At 43.2% G+C, this 18,269-nt stretch overlaps 1 protein-coding gene across 1 annotated transcript in view; it reads left to right on the top strand.

Moving 5' to 3' along the window:
- Positions 1–1,774: 1,774 nt before the first annotated feature.
- The window catches only part of lpar1 (lysophosphatidic acid receptor 1), a 41,134-nt gene continuing 24,639 nt past the window's right edge, over positions 1,775–18,269 (top strand). Inside the window, exon 1 of the mRNA XM_086187576.1 lies at positions 1,775–2,142. The gene's annotated coding sequence lies outside the window, so the exon portion shown is untranslated. The remainder of the gene's footprint in view (positions 2,143–18,269) is intronic.

The following is an 18,269-nucleotide window of genomic DNA, read 5'->3' as shown; positions in this document are numbered from 1 at the left end:
AAGGGTCGCTGGTTCGATCCTCGACCCCAGTGACCATGTCAAAGTGTCCTTGATTAAGATACTGAACCCATAATTGCTCCTGATGAGTAGGTTGGCGCCTTGCATGGCAGCTTCCACCATCAGTGTGTGAATGTGTGTGTGAACGGGTGAATGAGACGACACTGTAAAGCGCTTTGAGTACCGCTAAGGTAGAAAAGCGCTGTATAAAATTGAGTCCATTTACCATTTACCATTTAATCGGCGAAGGTTTCTGTCCACCTCTGGGGACATGATGTGCTAAGATACAAACACCAGATGTGACACCAAACATGAAGCCAATTCCCAGGAGTTTGGTCACTGGAATATTTGTCTTTATTTGCATGAATTGATATACTCGATTGTTTGTGTTGTCTATTCACATTTTCATGCATATTCTACTCATTATAACGTGGTGATTTTATCAGCATGATCCTTATAATTTTCACACTTTAAATGGAGCTGCTGAAGTGTGGATCGTGCTCTTTGCCAAACTTTGCATATCCGCGTGATGCTGCTTGCATCATTTGTGTAGCCTGAGAACGGATGCAAACAATTGGCTTAGAATCCACTTCAGGACTTTAGATACGATGTGGGTGCCAGGAAAGATGTGCAATCGTTTGCATGAATAAACATAATTCTGCTTTTTATTGATATTCGAGGGATTTTTTTGTTTTCCTTTTAGGGGCGTTGCAGGGTGGACTGAAACGATCTCTGCTTTATCTTTATTAGCGCTATAACTTGACCAAAACTGAATCATGTACCGGAAAAGATTCTATTGGTTGTTTCGGAAGACAATCATGACGCGTCTTTTAGTTTGGAGATCAAGTTTTCTCCTCCGTGACCTTTGTGATGAGCCAAGTTGACAAGGAAGGACGTGCGATGACGGGATGGAGAAAATATCTGATGATTTGGCCTTGAAAGGTGCCTGATGGCTGAACATGTCATGCTTAATGTATTGGCGTATGAGTCATATTTTCAGGCCCGTCTAAGTCGAAGTGATTAAGAAGACAAATGGGAAAATCCTCAGCCTGTTGTGGCTTTAACACTCTATTTCATTCGACAGCGAAGCGGCTGCTTTGTACACCTCAGTAAGTGTTCCCATATGGTGTGAAGCTGGCAGACGCAACTGTCCCTGAAAACTTTCTCACAACCTGAGAACGTGACGGTTCCTCAACCTTGCTGGATGCAGCAGCCTCTGGCAGGCAGGAGGACATATTTCCTATATATTCGCTTAATTGGAAAGGAATACAATATGTCTTTGAGTCCCTGGGTGTGAGTCTCACGCTCTCTTTCTCTCTCTGTCACTCCACCCCTCTCTGCCTTCCTGTCTCTCTCTTAACAAGTTACTGAAAAAAATGTGTTTCCAATTAGGCGCTGAGGGGAAAAAACAACTGCGAGAATACAGCGAATGTCTATTGCTGGGGTATTTTGCAAATATAAACCCGAGGTTCCACACAGATTTATTTGTTGCCAGTGAAGCTGCAGGGCAAAGAAGTCAAAACAAAACAAAAAAACCCCCAGTATTTTCAGAAAAATGAATCGTGTTTTGTCCATTTTGCAGTGAAAAGTCACATTCTGCAGGCAAACTAAGATGTCCTGCAACTTCCAGTTTATTCAAATTTCCGCCGTGTGTGTGTGTGTGTGAGAGAGAGAGGGAGAGAGAGAGCGAGAGAGAGTGAGTGACGTCATGGACAGACAAACGGTCTCTCCTGCAGAGTGTGTGGCAGGGAGAGAGAGAGAGAGAAAGAGAGAGAGAGAGAGAGAGTCGCAGAGCCAGCGCTGAGAGGCACGGAGACGGAGCAGAGCGCATCCAGGCTGTTTCATCTGGAGAAAAACTACCAAAAGAACTTAGAGCATAAAAAGTGAGACAGGCGAGGAGAAAGGGGAAAAAGAGGAGGCATTGCATTTCTACTCGGACATAAAATGAAAGGGTTACCTGGCTGTTTGTTGGATTTGGAGTCTTCTATTGCACCGCTGCGACTTTGACACGAAAGCTGTGCAGGCTGAGATTGTAGGAGGAAATTTCAGGTTTCCAGAACCAAACTTGAGTCGGACAACCAGGAACCAGTCGGGGAGTAAGCTGAACTACCTACCTACTGCTCTCACTGGACGAACAGAGTCGCTGTGAGTATTTCATTTCTTCTGTTACTATTTTATTGAATGGTTGATTGATGATTTTAAATCCCCCCCTCCGGAGTCTCGGGCTGGCCGTGGCGCGTGTGTTTATGCTTGCTCGACGTGGGCATCTTTATATAATCAGAAATACCTGCCACGTAGACGCGGCTGGAACGCATTTGGTTCCGATAAAAGCTTTGATGGCATCAACAGATGCCTGAATCTGCCGCGCACCGTTATGTCGGTGGATAGGCGCTCTTGTGCGCCTTGCAGGGTGACAAGGAGGACGCGGCAGGACTTGTTGCGCCAAAGCTGGGATCTTTATCAAGCTCTGGGATCGGAGCGATAAATTGAAGGGAGTAAAAAAAAAAAAAGATAAAAAAAATACACGGTTTGGTCTGGGAGTAACATTTTGGACATCTGTCTTGATTTGCCACGCTGCTCTGTGAGAATGTGTTTGACATTTAGGGATTTTTCTTCTCCTTGTAGTTTTCCCTCCTCCCTCCGCATGTAACCTCCCTTCCTTTGGAACAAGCTCTCATCCTGCACCGTCCAGTTTAAGGTGTGACTGCTCCAGCATGATGACACTGATAGTCCTCAGCGGGCATCATACCAAAGTTGACAGACAAGCAGGAGCCAGTGCGTCCTTCACCCCACCCTCCAAAAAACACAAGAAATGAAAAATACAATAAAAAAATAATTGATCAACTGGCGTAACCTCCAGTGTTGAAAGATGTCTGTGAATCGGGGGTGTGATGTGGTACTCCCAGGAATTGAGGGCAGACAGGAAAGAGATCATTCCAAAACAAAATGTGGCTCGACCTGAAGAGCCTTACTGAACTTCTGATTGGGCTTCTTCATGATTGTGAAAGCTGCGTAAAGTTTGTCATGCATTTAAAGTTCAAACCCTGGTATCAATGAAGTCTGTCGATGCTCAAAGCTGAATACTTCTTTTCTCCTCGGAACTGTTCTACCAGGTCAAAAGTTTCTCTTGGCAGTCGTTAAACTGTGGCAGGAGGAGATATTTGCTGTTTGTATCAGTCTCACAATATTCCACACATGCATCAAATGTTGTTAGTTCCAAAGTCCAGCCTTGAAACAAAAGGGCTCCTGCAGTCCTGGGGAACAAACTTCTCCTCACTGTCAGATCAGATGAGTTGGAACCTAAAATGTTTGTTAAAAAAAAAGAAAAAAATACCCTCCAGACCGGCACCTGCGTCATGTTGACTTATTTTATCTGTGTTGGATCACTTATTTAAACAGTTTTAAGTGCGTTTTCTGTCTTCAATGTTGTTTCAATTTCATTTTCGAATGTTTGCTTTACTTCTGTCTTTTTCTCTATGGTGGTTTGTGTGGGACCTCAGCTCAAGGTTTGGATGGCACCATTATTATGTCGAATAGACAGAAAATAACGTGACTGAGCACTTTCACGTACCCCAGAGGGGACACACACACACACACACACACACACACACACACACACACACACACACACACACACGATCTTGTTGGATGACATTATAACCGCCTCCCCAAAGTCATCCATTGCAAGTCAGGTTGCCATTAACAATTTCTTTCTGTTAATTGTTATTTTTTTTGTCAGTAGGATTACACAAAAACTATGAAGCCAATATTCACCAAACGTGTGGGAGTACAATGAGCCAAGAAGGAATCCAGTCCATTTTGGAGTAGGTTTTTGCTAGCGCCCCCTGGTGGCAACAGGAAATGCCATTTTTTTTTAACACTTGCACTCCACATGTACTCCTCCTGTCGCGTAGACTCGTAGTTTTAGTGAAACGGCGTTACCGTGGTAGTATAATTTTGATATTTCACCATAGAAAAAGAAACTTTTGTAACTTAGCGAAGTGCAGAACCAACGTAATGCCAACGCAGCTCGTGGGTTGATACAGCGTTCATTTATTCTGCTACAGATGTGTGACTTGCAGATGTTCAGGGGTGTTGTGTCATTCTGGCTGTGTCCTTCCACGCCGAGGCTGACTCAGCGCTCCAGGTTCCTCTGCAGGATCAAGCAGAGGTGCAACACTCTGTACCTACACAAATGTGACGGATGTTTGCACGTTTACACCGAAAGGCGACGTCGGCATGGCAAAACATCACCATTCTGGTGTCTCTGCAAACAAACGACGCGACGTAATAGAAACATGAATATTTGTGAAAAAGTAACTTGAAGTACCAAAAGTGATCTATTTCTATTTTGGTCATTATTATTTGGTCTTTATTGCAGTGTTTAACATGTTGTTGTTTTTTTAAACATTTTTATAAAATAACCCTAACAAAAGACTATATATTTACACACAGGTGGCAATGAAAGTTTGACTTTTTTAATGTGACATTAAGGAGGCTACGTCTCCTACGTGCTGCCCTCATGCTTTTGATGTTACTTCATTAATACGGCTAAAGTGTGTGTGTGTGTGTGTGTCAGTGTGTTTATTTGTGTATTCTAATAAGAGCGCGAGGACGCTGTTTACCCACCACCCACCACCACAGACCTCAGGGGGTCTTTGATGCTGTGGTGGAGTGTGAAATGCATTTACACTTCAGTGGATGGATTAAGGGTCAGGGGGTGGGGGGTGTCAGTGTTTTTCAAGCTGTTTTAATTACAGAGTCCAACTCCTCAAAAACATTTTGCCTTTGAGCCTAAACTGATGAGGTTTCTACACAAGTTTATTTATTTCCCAAGAAATCAACCTTCTGCTGGTTGGAGCGCTGAGACCTGAGAACGAGTTCAGTTTTGGGACACAGATGTTTTTGGTGTACATTGATGGTAAACAAGACTGAGAAATCCAACAGCTGCAGCAGGAGGCGGCTGAACTACGGTCTCAAACGTCTCCAGTCTGGCAGTGAAAACAAGTGATTTAAACTTTATTGACACAAAGAAATTCCACTGAAACACAACCACAGCCCACTGCTGTACCCACACATCCTGAATAGTGACCAGTGAAAAATTCTTACAAATATTTACCATTAAAAAGATAAACGTATGTCAAAGACTAGAAAGGAAAACTTTCGTCGATGTAAATCAACCTGTATGACAAATGAACTGCATTTCTGATAACATAATTATCATTTAGTGTGGTTTCCTGTCATGGAATGACTTTGTAGTTGCACGTACTTGAATCCTCTATCGGGGTGTAAGATGGATGTGACACATTAGAGCTGGAGATGACAGGAAGAGACCAAAGTCAGAGCAGTTCAATGACCGCACTGATGTTGCATCTTGACTGCTGACACCGTACTGCAAGATCTGACCTCTGGTCAGATCCAATAAGTATGATTTACTCCTTATTTAACCCGTTCCTTTAGTCTGGTGAGTTTTCAGTGATAATCGTGGATCACCTTGGATACGACCTGCCTGCTGTCTGCATGTGAGGGCAATAATCAGAGGAGCAGCGCCAACTACCAATAACTGATTGATAGATTTGACTTGATTGCAAACACACACACACACACACACACACACACGCACACACACACACTCACTCATCGAAAATACATTTGATAAGTTGGCAATAGGAAGGCAGCAGCTGATCCTCCTGTCTCTCCCTCTCCAAAGACTTGTTGTCTCTCCCGATGATGAGTGTTTTATCTTTCTCCTCATGAGCTCTGACATCCATCAAAAGAAAAAAGGTCCTTGAAACATCTGTGTTACAATTACTCAAAGCACGATTTCTCCTCCCCCTCGTCTAAGGACCCGCATTCCAACCATTCCTCCTCCCGAGGTCCAGATTGCTTCCACATCCAGGTAACAGAGGAGCGTTTAGTGAGCCATGGAGGCAGACAGTCAGCTTATCCTCAAGGCCAGCAGGGGATGGATTTGACCTAGCTGGGTTCTACCTGTTGGAACAAACCAAATGAAACATTGTGGTAAAGAAGCAGTGCTTTACATGTGTGTGCTAAATGTTCTCCACACCAGATTCTGTTGGAATCTTCAGCTGCCTAACTGAAGTTGGTGACGTTTTACACGCGTGCAGCACAAACATCAAAACCTGCTGCTACATCATTGGTTCGGACCTCCTGGATGTCGGGAATTTTTTATTCATAATACTTTGTTTTGGAAGGCGGTTCAACTAAAAAGGGTTTTATAGATGTCTCCGTGCCACTGTTACACTTGAGTCTGATTTATAGTTGTGTGGTAAATCGACTGTAGGCTTTGCTGTCGGTACGTGAGGCTGCTCAGCCAATGTCAGGCCGAGACTCAGTCCTCCTCTGAGTTTATTTCCTTGGTTTTGTTACGTTCCTGGATGTTCGCGGGATCATAATTGTTTTTTGACAGTCAGTCAATAGCTGAACCAAGATATCCAGATGTTGCTTTATTACTCAAGTCCCAACTTCTACACTTCTACAGTTTAAAGCAAGCAACACAAGCAAGACTTAATTAAATTCAAACTAAATTAATTAATTAATTTTAATTCAAACTAAAATATAAGATTAGAGTCGAATACAAAATAAATTTCATTTATTAATTATGACTGTGAAAAACAGTAAAACTACACAAAACTGCATTTGAGCCATTCTACGTTTTTGGTTAACTAGTTTAAGAACTGATGAATTAATCTCTCTCCTTCATTTACTGAGCTCCACCTGCAACAGTTTGGAGGCCTCCCCCCACCCCCACCCCCCCACACACACACCTGACATGCGCCTTCCCATGTTATCACCTCTCATTTAACAGACATGACCTGTCTTTTACTGCAGGTTCTAACTTCATTTTACACCCCCCCCCCAAAAAAAAAGGTCCCACCTCAGGACGCAGTACCTTCTGAAACCCCAGCAGGTTGTTTTTGGGTTAACACTTCTGATTGGTTCAGTACTCGCTATTTCAGCAGCCATTTTTAACAAACGCTTCCTGATCAACAGTGAAACCCAACAACTGGACAGCTTGATGGAGCGATGACCAGGCACAGGCACTGACATACAGTGGGAATTAGACAAAAGTGCAGCTTTGTCACAGTTCAGCGGACGAATGAGCCTAATCTTCATGGTTCTTTAGACTGCAGTCAAAACGCAGACAACTTAAGGCCAAAGGAACCTAATCAGTTCCAGGACCAGTCGTCTCCTGAACTGCTGGGCTTTAGCCACTGGAGTCCACCTGTTCCTGTGTAATGTAGCCTTCCATTTGACTGTAAGGTAACAGAAGCTCCTGCACAGCGCCTAGGAGACTTTAAGATGGTATGATTCCTGATAAAAATTGTCTCCTCTGCCCTGCGGTTCATTGACTTCATAAGGAATCTCTTAGCAGACATAATTTTATGTTGTGTGTCATCAAACAGTAGCTCGTGCACAGGGAGACATTAATGCATCTCGAAAGTCCCCTCGGCCCCGGCTCTTATCTCATTAGAGGTTTAAATAAACAGTTATTCACAGGAAGCAGGAGGAGGCTGTCAGTTTGATGACACTGCTGCCATGGCGTGCGTGTAGGAGAAATACTCTGATAACGAATGTCATTTAAGAAAGCAACAGACAATTTTGACATCAGCATTTTAAGTGGTTTCTATTTTTTGTAACCGTTTATCATGCGTTCCAGTTATTCTAGTGGCTTTGGCTCAGAACACCTCCTGTCACAGCCTTTTGGTTTTATACATTTCCATCAAAAAATAAATTCCCTCCGCATTAATGCTACAACAGTGAGCTGAGTAGTGAGTAGCATCCAGGCATGAAGGAACTTACAAAATACATAGGTTTCAATTTGATACATCACCAAAAAAGTGTATTTTGCCTTTCATAATTAGCCTGAAGCAAATGGTGTCTCACAGCTGACAGCAACAAAACTGCCCCCAAAAAATGTGCTTTTACAAACTCTGAAAGCATAATAATTATAATCCGTATCTTGCCAGCTCAGTAATCCAACTATACACCTTCTGGTTTGGTGTTGTTGTGAATAAGCAGGAGTTGGTTGATCTGCATGTGCCAGCTGGTGCTGTAGTTTGTTTCTTGCTCGAACAAAAATGGTGGTGGATCTATTGAGTGTGTGGCGGGATGAAGAAGACCATATCATTGCGAGTTTGTTCACTACTGTTGATAGTTTGCAGGTTGCTATTAGCTTCAAGCTACTTATGTTTCTGGCTCTTTTTGCATTCTGGCATCACGAAGACTTGATAAAGAAAAACCTAATGAGCGAGAGTAAGGTCAAGACACATATTTGAGTACTTGAAAGGCACAACACACTCTGGTGAAGTACAACTTTAAGCTAGAACAGCTAGAAGTAGTAGCTACTACAGTTTGGTGCGCTGAAATTAAAACAAGTATGACTGTGGCAGTGGTATGTGCACTCTGAGAGCTGTCTAGCTGGGTATGGAAGGGGGGTTGGGGGGGGGGGGTCTGTATACCCACGACTGAACTAGACAGCACAGAAAAATAAAAGGAGCAGAGGCGCTCATACCCACTTCCACTCGTATGCGCCCATACACTGGTCATGTCTCAGCATACCTGCAGCGCACCGTATCCTGTGCCGAGGTGCTCCTGCACGCAAGCTTCCACGCGTGTGTGACTTTGACACGGACAAGAATTTGACCTGGATCAGAATGTTGTCTGGTGTCAGTCAGTTGTCACGATGCTTCATCACTGTAGTGCTGAGGACAAATCTGCCTCAAGCACAGTTGGGTTGAGCTTTAATAAACAAACCAGAGGTCAGGAAACTGTCTTCAGTGCTGGCTACATACTCCAAGATGAATTAGCTCTTTTAAAAATCCCTGCAGGAATTGCCAAATTGTGAGCTCATGAAAAAAAAGATAAATAAATACACTTCCTCCAATAAATGAGACCAAGGGACACTTGTTAGTTGGTGTCAATTATCTGTCAGTCAAACATGTGGCTCATTGGCCACTGATGCCACACACACTCAAGAGTGAAACTGTTCCTAAAAATCTCGAGAGCGCAAGCATCAGTGATGACGATTCAGATGAGCGTGCTGCCACAGAGCATCGGCTGATGAGAACGCACACCCTTTACCAGGAGGGTGTACTCTGTTCTCGTTAATTTGGGTTGTGTGCTTGTGTGAATGATGAGGATGTGGATGAGCTCATTTTGAAGAAGTCAGTCATAAGAAAGACAGAAAGAGGAACACAAATGTGAAAAGAAATGCAAATGCATGCAGCTATGATTCTCAGTTACACTTGAAACTGACCAATGGAACCCGTCAGTGCGGAGGTGACGGCATACGAGAGGGAAGCTGAACAGAGACTTTGAACACACTGCTTGATTCCTACATGTCGAACATGTTCAAATGTGTGTGTTTGTTGGTGAAGATGCTGAATTTCATCCGTCAAATGTCATGTTTGAAAAAAAACCCAAAAATCAGTTACCTCATCCAAAATTGAAAGCCTGACAATAAGGCTTTTTTTTTTTTTAATTTGCGCAATGGCGCAAAACCTCAGTCGGCCCTCCAGTACACGCAATTATAATACAAAATTTTTAATTAAAAAAAAAAACCCTCTAAAAAGATGAACTGAACTCTGCACCCCACGTCCAAGCGTGAATCAAGCAGGGTCAGAGTCAGCTGAAGGTCTTCAAATTATCAATGAGTGAGTTTATAGATCCAATATGGATGAAGACAAAATCAATTTTAAAAGATGAAAGATGGGGGGGGGGGGGGGGCATGGCTCAGGGGTAGAGTGGCCGTCTAGCAACCAAAGGGTCGCTGGTTCGATCCTCACTTCTCCCGGTGACCATGTCCAAGTGTCCTTGAGCAAGATCCTGAACCCCTAATTGCTCCTGATTGCCTTGAGACGGACTGGTGACCCGTCCAGGGTGAACCCCGCCTCTCACCCAATGTCAGCTGGGATAGGATCCACCCCCCCCCCCGACCCTTAACAGATAAATGGCATAGAATATGGATGGGTGATGCAAAATGTTTCTTTCTCTTACCAGTTTTTTGCCCTCAGTCTGCTTTCCAACAAAAGAACTACATGCTCATTTGGACTGAGGTCAGCTCATTAAAATACCTGGTCAGTGGTCAAGAAGCACTTCGTACGTCGAGGTCATAAATCTTGTTTGTTTGTCCCATACGTGCATTTTAAAAGCTGCTACTACTGCTACTGAAAATTGGAAATGAGGGGTTATTTGGAAAAAACTAACAGACAAAAACAGGATAATCTGTAACTGAATACACACACAAAACCTCCAATCTTACTTTTTATAACTGTGGTCTACTGGAATAGAAAGTTAACTACTTGAGTCTATTATACCTCTTTCACACTTGAGAGAAAACCCACTATCACCCTCTAATCTGGCTTTTGTTTTCAGAGGGAAAAGTTGCAGTTGCCATTCATTCTCAAGTCAAATGAGCCAGCCTCAGTTGTCACGGAAGCGCGTGGAGTTGGTCGCGCGACAGACATTGCTTACACACTTGTCACCTCTTGAGCACAGTGCTTTAAAACCAGAAATATTGGCTGCATAGTTTATACAGGCTATGCATAGCATGGCTAACCTTGCAAGCTAACGAGCGACTAGCCACCACGCTGAGATGGAACTCTCATGAGTGAAAGCATCCCTAAAATAAGTATTTACTCAGTGCAGGGTCACGTGGAGGCTCTGACCCTGACAGGAGAGGCAACTCATGCACTGGTCCTATTTTACCCGTCTGGACGGTGGCTAGCTGCTAACGTTCAGTCCAATTCTACTGCTACGTCTGTCACTCACACAAGCAGAAGGGCAGATTTGTTTCATAGCAGTGGAAAAGCCTACATTTACTGGGTTAACCTGTGTATTGATACTATAATAATGACATGAGGTGGTACTAGACTACTTTTCGCAGTCAATTTTTTTTAATTTGTCAGTTTAGGATGTCTGACGATAAACCTTTTGTTTGTTGAGTGCAAAAGTACACACAGAGCTTCAGATTCACTCTCAATTCGGAATATGGCAACAAGTTTTAGACTTGAAATAGTCACTTATGAATCATTTGTTCTGACCCTCAATATGACCCACAATCCTTTGTGACCCCATCACAAGCCACGGTCATTTGAGGTTGAAAAACACTGAGAAATGGGACATTTAGGGAGAGATTTTGTTGTCTGTTAAAAAAAAAAAGTTACTTTTTTTAAAGGTTAAGGGACAATCATGGTTTTGACTCGAGAAGTGAAAGGTCATAATTACTGCAGCTGCTAGATGGCATCTGTCACTTCAGTGTCAATACGTCACTGCTAGCGATGACTCAAGTACTCTTTTTTTCTTAGGAGGACAGACTCAAGTAAAGCTACATGCAACACTTGGATAGTCAAACCCTAAACTCTCTGCAGACCGCACTGATGCAATCCCGTATTGCATGTGAGCTACGGTGATGTAATCTGTCTCCAATAGTGTGATTTCATTAACGGATGAGAGAACACACCCAACAATGAACTGCAGAGAAACCTGACACATCTGGTAGAGAGTGTTTATTCTGACCGGGTCAGTGTTTAAGAAGTTGAGAAGTTGGAGAAGTTGAGTTTTCATAGTGAAACCATTTCCAATGGAAACATTAGATCAAGGCCAGCATCAGTCAAAGAAACTGTCAATAACTGTAAAATTCTGGTCCGAGCAGACTTCCCTCCAGCAGACAGCATTCAGACTTTTGTCACACACTGCAAAATAACCTTGTATCGCTACTTCAGTGCGCTGTGTTCTTCGTGTTGGTGTGTGAGTATATTCATCTGTTAGTTGGGTGGAACTGATTATGAAGTATGCATTACTGTAATCACGTTGCATTTATCCGCAGTGCAGTTTCTGCCTTGATTTGCTGTTTGAAATTAGCAATGTGACGAATGCAGATGCTTTTGATATTTTGAGAGAGATATTGTGTTTGTGTGTGTGTGTGTGTGTGTGTGTCTAACGCGCTTACACAGTTAACATTATAATCTTAATTGATACCTTACGTGACAATGCATCTAAGGTTACCTTACAGAGTAACACAAAAGTAATATAGTGAATTGTGCAGGTTTTTTTATGCATGTATTGTATCACATCTGACTTTGTCAACATGTGTCGCGGTTGTTCTGACGGTGTGAGAAAGAAAGCGTGTCCTGCTCGAACTGGAATCAAGTGCAAATAAAACACAAGTAAGATACAAGAAAAATGCACAAATGCTGCTAGGTTGAGGTATCAAGAGCTGCACTCACACTAACTTTTAATGCTCATATTTGTGTTTGAAGGATTAATGTTATGTCTGTGTAATTGTGAAAATGTGCTTCTGCCATTTAGCCTGAAAACCTGCTTTACAAACCAGCCGTCGGCAGAAAAGGCCCTTAAGTTAGTAAAGTCAGTGGATGGTCATTTACTAAATGAAAGGGTGTGTTATTTGCTGCTCCACTGAAAACTCCAGTTGTTATTAGGCTTTCCCAAGATGTGATCCCTGGAAAGTAAAAATGTTTAGACCTTTTATGTGTTATTTACGATCCTGCCTATTATTTAGAAATAAAATATGACTGTCAGTGTTCCTGGACAAACCAGAAGCCACTGTGAAAGCCACGGACTCTGCAGAGTTGTGAGTAATTTAGCAGCAACAAGTTAACTCCTTCACTCAGAATAAATCATGATTTTTGACAGGCTGCACACAGAAATGCTCAGTGGTGCTTCTGCTAGTGGTCTGATGAAAATCCTGCCACTTTTTATCATTCAGACCACATTTACACACCAAGACTGAAGATAAAACCCCAGCGTTCTCATTGTGTACCGCGCCGCTCCTCAGATGTGCAAGTGGCATGTGTCGAGATGCGTGAAGGGTTTACAGTGAGTGTTTGGAGGGGTGTCATCCCATCACACCGGCTGTCTCACACACGAGTCAACAGCTACTCTCAATCCATACCCTTGTACTGCAACTCTGCCAGTACGCAGCAACTGCTGCACTGTATGTGTGAGAGTGTGTGTGTGTGCTTATGTGTACCCGTGCATGAGGTTACAGTGAGAAAAGTAAAGCCTGTGTGTGGGTGTGCATGTGTGAGAGAGAGAGTGTGTTGTTGTGTATTCTGGGTTGTAGAAGTCCCGTCTCTTTTTCTTGGGTGGGGGAACGTGAACAATGGGCACATTGTTTTGGGAGCTGGCAAGGGAGAAAGGAGGGGTGGGTGAACGGAGAGGAGTGGAGAGGAGAAGAGGAAAAGAAGAGAGCTGAAGGAAAGGAAGATGAGAGATGAAGATAGTGACAGAAAGAAAGAGGGGGGGGGGGACAAAGGATGAAAGCATGTGGAATAAAGTTAGGGGATGCTGACCAGTAACGCAGGAGAACTGGAGGCTAATGAAGGATGAGCTCACTCATTGTCATCAGACAGCGACACATTCATGGCCCTGGTTGTGAGAGCAACATCCAAGCTCCCTTTTGCTTCTGTCAGCCCTGCAATCCTGACCTTTCTTTTCCTTAACCTTTTGAGTTTTGTGCCTAAACCGAATCAGCACTGAGTAACAAGACGCGGCTTAAAAATATCTGTCAGAGCGATGCTTCATTCAAAAAGAACACTTTTGCCTTTCAAGTACATACAAATGAGCTTGTGAAGATATTTTTTCCCCTGATGCATTACTTCTTTGTGACCAAAGAATGCAGCAAGAGCCAGTCATGCATATTTTGCCTAAAGCTAATAGCGACTGATGGCTAGCAACAGTCAATCAAAGTGTTTTTGAATGAAGTTACTGAGTGTACGGCTGAATTGAGAAAGAGTGGATTATACCCCACGATGCTAGAGTTTTATTGTTTTTAGCCATCAGCCGCCATCAGCTTCAAGCTGGATAGACGGGCTTTCTCTCTGCATTCTGGTGTTGTAATGCTGGAGGGAGAAGAAACATCTTGTCTAGCTCAGCCTATTTGTGAGAATACAAAAGACAAAACACACTTTTAGGTGAGGTCTTGCTTCAGCTTGACGTTTGTTTCTGCCGTATACGGCAGTGTAAACTGTGTCTCCGTCGCTGTTGTTTCCTCGTGGTAAATGAGGAAGCTAACATTCCCAGGTCAGGAACCAACACCCGTCTCCTGATGCAAATATGTGTGTTGGTGGGAGCCATCCTCCACCCCAGCCTTCCTCCTGCAGGCCAGTCTCGTGCTGTAGCCCTACAGCCTTGTGTGCTAGACATCTCCCTAGAAATATGGCTGCACATTGTCAAAACAGATGTGACCTACCCGCTTTTTTCATCCCATTTCAATCTCTTTATTTCCACACGCTTAATTCCACACCAACTCCTCTGATCGGAGCTCTTTTCAGCATTGCGATTTCAATAAAGGTAACTGTTGTTCAGCATTTATTAGCTCCACGTGGTGACATAGAAGCCCCGTTGCCAATCAGCATTTCTATACGCAGATAAAAGATTTCAGTGCACAGAGAAGCGGTAAACCTGGCTGCAGTGGAAAAAAATGGGCTAGCTTGCATAGTCTCACACATACTGTATGTATACCACTGCTGTGTGGCAAATGCAATTACTCACAGGGTCAAGAATCTTAAAGAGTAAAGGAAGTGTAGCCAGCTAAGGTGTTGGCGGCTGGGTTTCCATGCCGCTGTGTTGAGTTTCCGTGTGCTTCTAGCGACAGTAATGGAGTAAATAGTTCTGTGTGGAAAAAATAAATCCTAAAAAAAAATAAAACGTGAGAATATTTCATGTATGAAGCTGAATGTGCCTCCTAATCCAATCGGTTACTGCAACATTCCCAAATGCCTTGAATTTCCTCACCCGCATCACCTGATCTCTCTCCTTTCTTTAGTCCTTCATGACTTTACCAGACCTGCAGTTCCATCTTCCAGATTATCTGTGTGCAGAGTTGCATTGTGGGTTATAATGAAGTTTGCAGTCTCTCACAGAGTATCGGCAACATCTCATCCTGCAAGTTAAAACCGAATTTGGCTTCGTTTCCTCAGAGTAGAGGAGTGTATGAATGAAACAGAGAAAGAGAGAGAGGATAATTAGTGTGCTAGATTAGACATGTGTTACAAATATATAGATGCAGCCGCGGCGCTGGTGCTGGTGTAATGACCTCACTTGCGTGGATTCCAGGGTGGTCCTTCCATAGCCTGTCAGACACTCTCACACACACAAAACACACTTTATTCTCCCTCCCCACACAGCCAGACTTTATCACACATTGCTAACAAGCATGGAGAGAGTGTGTCGACACACACTCAGCCACAGTGAGCATTTTGTTCTGTGTCTTTAACACCCGGGATTCAACACATTGTACACACACTCTCCGCCATTCCCCTCTCATTTACATCACACACACACACTAAAATGCTTCGACAACTTAGTCACTGGATCACTTACTGCACATGCCGACTTAGGTGCCTGAACACAGAAAACTAAAATCCCCTTCTTTCTGTGTCATCTTTCTTGCTCAATCTTTCCCTTTTACAAGACACACCCACGCACACACCAACACACACACACACACACACACACACACACACAGACACACACACCTCATGGCAGGATCTCTCTTAGCCGGTTCCAAGGGTCTGATGAAAGTGTTGGGAATGTGTACTGAGACGCCAGTGACACTTCCGCCTCTCTCTTGTCCTGACTACTCACCTCAGGCATCTACTGCCCCGGTGACGGTTCCTTCCAGATCCTTAATGGTCATAAAGTGGAGATGACAAGCAGAAGAGATCTGCTGTTGTAGTCCAGCTCCCTCCTGGCGCATCAGTCCCACTGCTGTCACTCCGCTGCTCCTTTGGGTGCTGGTAATAGCTGAGTCACACCTCTCCAGTATACAAGTAATGATTTTAAATCATTTGAGAGCACAGGAGACTTTCATCTCCTGAAATATTCAACACTTCTAATGGATCTAATGGAAGCTGCGAGCAGCAGCGAGCGGGCCTTCACACCAGACGCTGGGGAAACCTGATCATGTTTGGATTTTGTATGTATGAACAGACTAATGCACGTACTGTGGTACTATCATCACGCCCTAAACAACTTGATGGCCATAGAGAACACACACCTATTATCTAGTCGTACATCGCAAAACATTGGCTGGTTCCCGACTCATGAATGTAAAGATGTAAAGAAAAATGTCTGGCTCTTCAGCAGACGGATTGATCAAACCGCTGTGGGCTCTTTACAGAGCAATCTTCAATTTTTTTCCAATTAATTGTTCCTCATGAAACACAACATTTTTGGGTGTTCAAAAATGGAATTTATTGTTGTTGTGGGTTTTTTTTAAAATCGTGAATAAATCTAAACCTACGTAACATAAAAGATCCATAAACACAACAGCCACTCCAGCCACGGTCTCTTCACCCGGTCGCCGTGGTGATGCAAATATATATGCTTCTGCTGCAGTTTATTATTATTATTCAATTTTTCTTAACGGCCATATAAGTGCTACAAAACATGTTGTGAGATGATATAACGTATGAATCTTATAATAATAATTACAATAAAAATAAATTTTATCATAAATGTGCCAATTTGTTGTCTTATCCATGTAGGAATCAGAAATGACAATCAAAGTGGTATCAATCATAACCGATTGCAGCCGATGGACTGGACCGGTGCTGTTTCACTCAATGAAATAACAAACATGGCTGCCACCGGAGTTCCTTATCACCTCAGGAAACTGAAGATATAAACAGAGTTGATAAAATGTTGACTTAATTGATTAATGCTGCCTTGATAGTGTTATTGGTACCCTGCCATGCCTAATACACACACACACACACACACACACACACACACACACACACACACAAAACAGTTTTGGCTAAAGAATCAAAGGATGGTACACTGCCAACATTGGGAGCCTGTGTACTGCTTTTGGCTTCAGATTAATAAACGTTCTAAATTTGGAATTTGTACTATAGAACAAAAGCCCACTGAGAGACGACATTCGCTACTGTCCCCATACATGTTATGTAACGTGTCCTCTGCATCAAGGCCTTCAAATCAGGGAGATTTAGTGCTCCTCCTGAGGTGCAGGAGTAGGAAAATATCTTTGGTGAACGTCAGCTTTCATAACTTTCAACATGGCTTCATTTCCCTGGAGGATCCAGTATTTTTCATGAGAGTTTTTGAGAGGTGGAGGTTGTGATCCAAGCAGGAGAAGAAAACACTCCTCCCCTTTCTATGTTTGCAGTTTTCAGTCTTGGCAGAGTGAAGATCTTTGCTGTGTCACTGCAGGGAGAGAGAGAGAGAGAGAGAGAGAGAGAGAGAGAGAGAGAGAGAGAGAGAGAGAGAGTAACAGGGGCCTCAAGGATTGGGACTGTCATATTAAATAAGAGAGAGGGATTTCCGCTAAACACTGACCTTTGACCCATAACCGCTAATACTCATTCTTTCATTCCTCTTGTCTTGTGTCTTCAGTTGCTCCTTATTTTGCTGCTCTGTCTCTTACCCCCTAAACACACACACACACACACACACACACACACACACACACACACACACACACACACACATAGCCTTAAGGCCCTGTTTCCGGTCTGGGTTCTATGAGACAAACTGTCCAGGGTCTTTGTATATTTGAGTTTATTACACACATACATGCACACAAACAATGTTCACAGTATGGTATGTGTGTGTGCGTGTGTGTGTGTGTATATGTGTTTGTGTGAGTATGTATTAAAGTGTAATGTTGCTGTTGTTGCCTTTAAAAAAAAAAATCCCAAAAAACACTCACATGAAACTCAACCAGATGGAAAAACTGTGTCACAGCTTCATATCACACTGAGGTTTATGCAGTGTGGGGACAAATAGACACACACATGAACACACACACACACACACACACACACACATGCATACATACTTCCTTATGAATTGTTGCTGCCAAATGTTAAATGTCGAGAATACGTGTGTTGTCTGGCACATAAAGCTCTGTCTGTGCCTCAGTTGGTCTGTGAAACAGTCGCACACAAACCTGACAAGTTTAGTCCAAAGAGGATTTTTGTTTTTCTGTGTGTGAGAAACCGGCTTAAGCTCACATGTTTTCTTAAGCGCCACTTCTTGTTGAATGTGACGAAATAGAAGAAAAGGCTTTTTTAGCGGATAATATAGATTAACTCATTCTTGACCAATAATAAAAACGTGGTCGGCGCGATGAACCCACAGGCTGCTCTGGTTGGTGGACAGAGAGCTTGAGTCCTAAATCCAGCTAAACACATATTTGAAATGAGTGAAATCGTCACGTTTAAGTGCAGTATGTTGTCATGCAGTGAGCCACTTAATCC

The sequence above is a fragment of the Aulostomus chinensis genome, chromosome 19, assembly GCF_037954235.1.
Source record: "Aulostomus chinensis isolate RoL2024-O1b breed Wild chromosome 19, RoL_Achi_v1.0, whole genome shotgun sequence".
NCBI classification, from domain to species: domain Eukaryota; kingdom Metazoa; phylum Chordata; class Actinopteri; order Syngnathiformes; family Aulostomidae; genus Aulostomus; species Aulostomus chinensis.
Note: the sequence above shows the minus strand (reverse complement) of the source record. Positions and strands in the feature narration are given on the sequence as shown.